The sequence below is a fragment of the Carassius gibelio genome, chromosome B17 (assembly GCF_023724105.1).
Source record: "Carassius gibelio isolate Cgi1373 ecotype wild population from Czech Republic chromosome B17, carGib1.2-hapl.c, whole genome shotgun sequence".
NCBI lineage: Eukaryota > Metazoa > Chordata > Actinopteri > Cypriniformes > Cyprinidae > Carassius > Carassius gibelio.
In genome coordinates this window covers 18010357-18017300 of record NC_068412.1, presented here as the reverse complement: position 1 = coordinate 18017300, position 6944 = coordinate 18010357, and positions in this window count along the sequence as shown.

The following is a 6944-nucleotide window of genomic DNA, read 5'->3' as shown; positions in this document are numbered from 1 at the left end:
CCAAACTTTGACTACATGAAGAAACAACATCGAGGAACTTAAATTGCGAACGGATTTTGGTTAGCTTGAACGGTTTTGACGTGGTGATTTTTTGAAATGACAGTAAGAAGGGAAACATTAATTGTATTGTATGTCTAAATTGCAGCTTCCAAACACTTCAAGGCATGTTTTCATACAGAGATCAAATCATTATGAGGAAATATGCATAGTTTCATGACTTTACAACACTGTATGGATAAAAGAAAAGAAAAAACTGTCAGACTTCTCAACTGACATGATCTCACTCTGGCCACTCCGTCTGTGTGAGGAAAGGGAGGGGGAGAGGGAGGGGGAGTGTGAGTGTGAGGGGGTTGGTGACTGTGAATCTTTGGTGACTGACAGTGTGTGTGGATTGTAGGGAGGGGCTGTCTGGCAGAGAGAGAGAGAGAGAGAGAGAGAGACCTAATCATTCATTTAATAATCAGGAAAAAAAATCTATATTTTAAATTGTTATTGTTTTTGTTGTTGCTAATGGTGGTGTTTTTTTCCTTTCATTACAGGTTAAGAAATCTCTTAGGCCTTATCCTTTTCTGACAGTTTTTGGGATTTAAAAACATCCTAAGAAGCCTTATTTGTGCTGCAAATTATAATTTCAAACTCATTTGATACTGACCTATGACAACCTGTGACGTGACATGACATTTATTAATCTCATGGATGTAACAGTAAAACTCTTCAACTGACAGATTAAGCTGCAATGCAAGCAAAACTATTTCACAAATGCTTATAGGTCATTAAAATCATTACAAAACACTAATAAATGATTAAAGGGTTTGGTAACACTGTATAATAATGTCTAATTTGTTAACATTAGTAAATGCATTGGTAACACTTTATAATAACTGCACTCATTAGCTAAGCATTAGTAAATAGTTCATGATTATAAAGCCTTTTCCCTTAATAATAGTCATTATTAAGCAGGAATACATCTCTAATTACATTGTTCTTGGTTTAAAAGCACATATATTACAAAGGAGATTAAAGTTTCAGTTGTCTTATAAAATAAATCAATAAACACAACCCAGTTTGATTCAGAATTCAGAAATATTTATTTCAAGATGCAATAAAAGGAAACTGTACACTTGAAAAGGTTTTGAGCGATTCTTGAAGGACTAGCATCACCTTCACTTGTACGATGGTTTGAGGAATATATCTTCCAGATAGTACCGCCGCTCCCTATATGCAGAGTATGCAGTCTTCGTAGAGCACCAACTCCCAGAGGGGGCACCAGTTGCTCAAAAAAAACAAAACAAATATGCGCCATTCTCCCATCCGCGTTCGCGACCACTCAATAGCATTTGGGAAGAAAGACTTGTAGTCACAAAACAATTGTAATGTGTTCATATAGGTGTCAGCTACAATGCACACCTTATACATTTTTTATACATTTTAAAATAAAGTGTTACTAAAGTTATATATATTGTTCTGTGTATGTGATTTCAAAGTCTAGATTGGTCGGATTAACCCTTTAACTGCCACATCCCTTAAAACTTGATTGTCAGAGGGTTACTGTAAATGCTTATGCCCGCTGGGCACAGTTTTCCCGATGCCACCAGGGTGGCGTTGCACTGATGGCTTGAGCCCGACATCGCTGCTTGCAGCTATATTTATTATTATTTTTTTTATTTTTTATTAAACCTTCCGGGGGTTTTTGGAGGCCTTAACATGCTCAAAAACTCTTGAAAATTGGCACACACATTGGAATCTGCGGCCATCAGGACGCCACAGAGACTGGGCCCCGGGCGTGGCACAGGGACTCTACAGCGCCCCCTGGAACACAGTCAGAAATCTTGAACCATAGCTCACACACACTTTCATGTATTTATATGAAACTCAGTACACTTATAGATCTCATTGAGCCGAGCAACTTTCGCACTCTATGTCATAGGCTCCGCCCAACAGGAAGTCAGCTATTTAGGGCTGTTTATAAAAAGCATGCTCTGGAATTTGATATACTTGTCATAGGTCTTTTACTTGATTGCCACCAAACTCGGTCAACATGATCTCAAGACATTGGGGATGGAAAATTGCGAGGGGATTTTTGATATCTCGAACGGTTTGCCCGTGGCGAGGCGTTGAAATTATGGCGAGATATGAGAAACAGGAAATGTCTAATAACATCCACATACATTTCCTGAATTTGATCAAACTTCATTGGTTTGTTCGTTGTATGATACTGATCGTATATATGTGACTATTAAGAGTCAACATTATAGCGCCACCAACTGGCAGCAGGAAGTGTGCCATTTTCCAAATGCTTTGAATTCAGCATCTTATTTTTACTCTATTTACTTAAAACTTCATCAGAATAATGACAAAACACGGCCGATGTAAATCTGTTGTGGGGATATTGATATCTGATATAGTGTTGCCATGGCAACGTGTCAAACTTGAATGTTCTGTTATGGTGAGTTTGAGGCAGACAACAAGCTCAGATTTACATAAAACTCAAAACACATATCAGTATTAGTGATAGCTAGACAATGGCAAAAGCTTTTAAAAGGGCGTGAAGGAGGCACTCTATAGCGCCACCTTTTGTCAAAAGTGGGGGGGTTAGTTTTAGCTACAGACACCAAACTTGGTACATAAATTGTTCTTTTCAAGACGGACAACTTTCTAATTCACAGTCATCAGCTACGACCAACAGGAAGTCGGCTATTTTGATTTGAATATTTAAATTGAGCTCTGATTTAATGCATACTCCTCACAGGGGAAGTACACTATACACACCAAACTTTGTCTACATGAAGAAAAACCATTGAGGAACTTAAATTGCGAACGGATTTTGGTTAGCTTGAACGGTTTTGTCGTGGTGAATTTTTGAAATGACAGTAAAAAGGGAAACATTAATTGCCTTGTATGTTTAAATTGCAGCTTCCAAACACTTCAAAGCATTTTTTTATACAAAGATCAAATCATTTTGAGGAAATATGCATAGTTTCACGACTTTACAACACTGTATGGATAAAAGAAAATTAAAAAACTGTCAGACTTCTCAACTGACATGATCTCACTCTGGCCACCCTGTCTGTGTGAGGGAAGGGAGGGGGAGAGGGAGGGGGAGTGTGAGGGGGTTGGTGACTGTGACAGTGTGTGTGGACTGTAGGGAGGGGCTGTCTGGCAGAGAGAGAGACAGAGAGACCTAATCATCCCTTTAATAATCAGGAAAAAAAAAATCTGTATTTTAAATTGTTATTGTTTTTGTTGTTGCTAATGGTGGTGTTTTTTCCTTTCATTACAGGTTAAGAAATCTCTTAGGCCTTATCCTTTTCTGACAGTTTTAGGGATTTAAAAACATCCTAAGAACCCTAATTTGTGCTGCAAATAATAATTTCAAACTCATTTGATACTGACCTATGACAACCTGTGACGTGACATGACATTTATTAATCTCATGGATGTAACAGTAAAACTCTTCAACTGACAGATAAAGCTGTAATGCAAGCAAAACTATTTCACAAATGCTTATAGGTCATTAAAATCATTACAAAACACTAATACATTATTTAAGGATTTGGTAACACTGTAAAATAATGTCTAATTTGTTAACATTATGCAGTATAACATAGTATGCAGTCTTCGTAGGGCACCAACTCCCAGAGGGGGCACCATCCCAGTTGCTCAAAAAAAAAAAAAAAAAAAAAAAAACATGCGTCATTCTCCCATCCGCGCTCGCGACCGCTCACACCTCATGTTTGCGGCTGAATGTTCGTAATTGATGGATGGACATCTATGCCTGGGTATAGGACATCAGCAATCCGGCACAGAGAAAAGAAAACTAAAGAAAATAAAACAGGCATAAAGTTGTCTTGACATTGGACTTTCTAGAGTCTCAAATTTAGGGAAGGTCTCTAAAGTTACATGTGATATTGTTATACACTTTTCTAACGTCAGTAGCATTTGAAGAGAATGACTTACAGTCATAAAAACAACTGTAATTGTTCATCTAGGTGACAGCTATAATGCACAATTAAATTGAATGTTTGATATTTATTACAACAAACTGTAAGTCATATGTAAATTATGCAACTTTTTCACATGGGCTCAAATGCAAATTTGAAGCTCAATAGCATTTGAGAAGAAAGACTTGCAGTCACAAAGCAATTGTAATGTGTTCATATAGGTGTCAGCTACAATGCACACCTTATACATTTTTTATAAATATTAAAATAAAGTGTTACTAAAGTTATATATATTGTTCTGTGTATGTGATTTCAAAGTCTAGATTGGTCGGATTAACCCTTTAACTGCCGCATCCCTTAAAACTGATTGTCAGAGGGTTACTGTAAATGCTTATGCCCGCTGGGCACAGTTATCCTGATGCCACCGGGGTGGCGTTGCACTGATGGCTTGAGCCCGACATCGCTGCTTGCAGCTATATTTAGGGCTCAAGCCCAAAGGGCGAGAGGCCTATTGTTTTCCTTAGGATTATTTTTTATTATTATTATTATTATTATTATTATTATTATTATTATTATTATTATTTTTTTCCAACGTCTCGGGGGCTTTTGGGGCCCTTAACATGCTTAAAAAGTCTTGAAAATTGGCACACAGATTGGAACCTGCGGCCATTAGGGCCGGGCAGAGACTGATACACGGGCGTGGCACAGGGGCTCTACAGCGCCCCCTGGAATATGGAGGGCCATATATCATACATTCTTGCTCGTAGACGAATGAAACTCGGTACACATATAAATCTCATCAATCCAAACAACTTTTGTATTGCATATCATAGGCTCCGCCCAACAGGAAGTTGGCTATTTAGGGTTTAGTATTCAAATTTTTCGTCAAAGTTGTGGGGGCTTTTGGGGTCCTTAACATACTCAAAAACTCTTGAAAATTTGCGCACACTTTGGAATCTGTGGCCTTTAGGAGCCTGCAGAGGCTGGGACCCGGGCGTGGCACAGGGGCTCTACGGCGCCCCCTGGAACACAGTCATAAATGTTGATGTATAGCTCACACATACTTGCACATATTCATATGAAACTCAGTACACATATAGATCTCATCGTGCCGAACAACTTTCGTATTGCATGTCATAGGCTCCACCCAACAGGAAGTCAGCTATTTAGAGTTATGTAAAAAGCGCATGCTCTGGAATTTGAAATACTTGTCATAGGTTTTTTTCTCGATTGCCGCCAAACTTGGTCAACATGATCTCAAGACACTGGGGATGAAAAATTGCCAGGGGATTTTTGATATCTCGAACGGTTTGCTCGTGGCGAGGCGTTGAAATTATGGCGAGAAATGAGAAACAGGAAGTGTCTAATACCGTCCACATACATTTCCTGATTTTAATCAAACTTCATCAGATTATTCGTTGTATGATGTCGATCGCATATATGTGACTATTAGGAGTCAAAGTTATAGCGCCACCAACTGGCAGAAGGAAGTGTGTCATTTTCAAAATGATTTGAATTCAGCATCTTATTATTACTCGATTTGCTTCAAACTTCATCAGAATAATGTTATAACACAGCCGATATAAATCTGCAAGGGGGATATTGATATCTAAAAAATTGTTGGCGTGGCAACATGTCAAACTGGAATACTTCTCAGGTGATTTTGAGGCAAATAACATACTTAGAATTTCACAAAACTCTGAACACACATCAGTATTTCTGATAGGAACTTAAATTGTGAATGGATTTTGGATAGCTTGAATGGTTTTGCCGTGGTGATTTTTTTAAATGACCTTACAAAGGGAATCATTATTGTATTTTTAAATTGCAGCTTCCAAACACGTCAAAGAATTTTTTCATACAGATGAAAAAGTCATTCTGAGGAAATATGCATAGTTTAACGACTTTACAACACTGTATGGATAACAGAAAATTAAAAAACTGTCAGACATCTCATCTCACTCTGTCCCTCTGTTTGAGTATATGTGCTTCAGACTTCCATTGTCTGAGAGAAATAGCGCCCCTACAGGTTCAATTCCCGAACTTTTACTTTCACTTTTAAATCGGTTAAAAATACAAATAAATACTTAGATTTAATTCACACTGACAAGCTAAACCAACATATCTGATTATTACCGGTTCAGGGCTCATGGATAAATTATTTCTGGCCAGAGATACGTGAGAAATAGGAGAGATGAATCACCGCTGTGATCACGAGCGTCTGGAGTAAAGAGCTCAGAGAAAACGAATTTATTCCTGTTTTAAAGCTTTTAAAAATAAATTATTACAGCGATATCACACAATCAACCAATTAGAACACACCAAGAGCTAAATTCAGATGTTTTTGAACTGTTTGTGTGAAAATGAAATATTTGAGGCTGCCTATATGAAATCACGCCTCCGATCAGCGCGTACAGTGTCGAGCTCAAAACAAACGAATTTATTCTTGTTTAAGAGCTTTTTTAAATAAAATATTACCACAAATGCACACAATAAACCCACTGTAACACAACAAGAGCTAAATGCAGGTGTTTGTGACCCGTTTAAGTGTGCAAGACTATTTGAAAGCGCGACTGGCAGAATAACATATCTCTTGAGCTGCAGGTTTCTTTCTTTCGTCGTACGAACGAACACATCACGGACAAGATTATTTCAAAATACATAATAGCTTGGCGAATATAAACGAAAACAGCCACGTGAACATAAACTGGATCTACTGGATTTGAATATTAAAGTGACCACATTTACCACTTGCTTCTGTCTTCAATTTTAATCTATATAAAAAGGAAACTCATTCGACTTGGCTGCTTTTTTAATGTGTGCGTATTTATTTATTTACCTTTTTATACATTTTGTATAATTTCATAGTTTGTGTATTACAATTATAAAAACAAAAATAAATTTAGCCACTCACATAGAAATAGCTTAGGCCTTAACCTTTTTCTGTCAGTTTTAGGGATTTTTAAAAATCCTAAAAAAAACTTATTTGTGCTGCAAATAATA